Genomic DNA, 1,689 nt, shown 5'->3' on the forward strand with positions numbered 1-1,689 from the left:
CCGCCGGCTGCGAATACAGCGGAACGCAGAACGAATACGGTCGAATACGGCGGAGTCCGTGCCCTCTCGAGGACCGGTTGGAGCTCAAGAGTGCGTCCTCCGCTAGAAGCTTCTAGGGAGAGCTGGCCCGAATTGGTCTGCCACTCGTTGAGGAAAACGGCGACGCCTACAACGACGCGTTTTTTCTTTTGTGTAGGCGTCGCCGCTGTATTTCTTTTTCGTGGAGGAAGACGGCGACGCCTACAACAACGCGTTTTTTCTTCTGTGTGGGCGTTATCCGCGGTATTTCTTTTTCGTGGAGGAAGACGGCGACGCCCCGGTGATCCGCGTCGACGGCGCAGCCGGAGGCCTGGAGGGGGGGGACACCGAAGTCATCCTTGATAGTCGAGGCGGCGATGGGCTGTCTATCGCGGCTGCCTCTCGGCTGCCTCTCGGCTGCCCGTCGGCTGCCTCTCGGCTGCCTCTCGGCTGTCACTCGGCTGTCTCTCGGCTGTCTCTCGGCTGTCTCTCGGCTGTCTCTCGGCTGCCTCTCGGCTGCCCGTCGGCTGCCTCTCGGCTGCCTCTCGGCTGCCTCTCGGCTGCCTCTCGGCTGCCTCTCGGCTGCCTCTCGGCTGCCTCTCGGCTGTCTCTCGGCTGCCTCTCGGCTGCTTCTCGGCTGCCTCTCGGCTGCCTCTCGCTACATCTCGCCTACATCTCGGCTACATCTCGGCTACATCTCGGCTATCTCTCGCGCAAGCCTTTGTGGAGGCGATGGTCTGGATGGAGAGGACCTTGCCGTCCGCAGGCGCGGGCGGCAGCACCCAAGCAGCGAGGGAGAGGGAGGCGCCGTCGAGAGCGGCGCCCGCCGCGCGTAGCTCGACCTAAGGGGTAAAAAGGATAATAAAAGGAACTCGGGGGCACGGGACGCGGCACAAGGGGTAGGTGGGGTGTGGGCTCGTGTCGGTGTTAGCGCTCGGGAAGGGTGAGGGTGAGGGTGAGGGTGAGGGTGAGGGTGAGGGTGAGGGTGAGGGTGAGGGTGAGGGTGAGGGTGAGGGTGAGGGTGAGGGTGAGGGTGAGGGTGAGGGGGAGGGGGAGGGGGAGGGGGAGGGGAAGGGGGAGGGCGCTCGTAACTCGACCTTGTCAGACTTAGGGCGCAGCGACTTGAAGTCTCCCGCCATCGCAGAGCCAGACGCCGCCTGCCCAGAAAAGAAAAAAAACGTCCGCACGAGCCGCGCTTGTTTCTTTTTTCTGGCTCCCGCCAGCGCGGAGCCAGGGGACAGAGAGGCGAGCGGCCCACGAGGCGGTGCCGACCCGCATCGCCTCCTCCCCGTGTGTCTGCAGCCCGGCGACTGTGTGTGCGCCCCCGTCTCTGCCCCACGAGGCGGTGCCGACCCGCATCGCCTCCTCCCCGTGTGTCTGCAGCCCGGCGACTGTGTGTGCGCCCCCGTCTCTGCCCCACGAGGTGGTGCCGACCCGCATCGCCTCCTCCCCGTGTGTCTGCAGCCCGGCGACTGTGTGTGCGCCCCCGTCTCTGCCCCACGAGGCGGTGCCGACCCGCATCGCCTCCTCCCCGTGTGTCTGCAGCCCGGCGACTGTGTGTGCGCCCCCGTCTCTGCCCCACGAGGTGGTGCCGACCCGCATCGCCTCCTCCCCGTGTGTCTGCAGCCCGGCGACTGTGTGTGCGCCCCCATCTCTGCCCCACGAGGCGGT

Source organism: Emiliania huxleyi (assembly GCF_000372725.1).
Source record: "Emiliania huxleyi CCMP1516 chromosome Unknown EMIHUscaffold_154, whole genome shotgun sequence".
Classification (NCBI taxonomy): domain Eukaryota; phylum Haptophyta; order Isochrysidales; family Noelaerhabdaceae; genus Emiliania; species Emiliania huxleyi.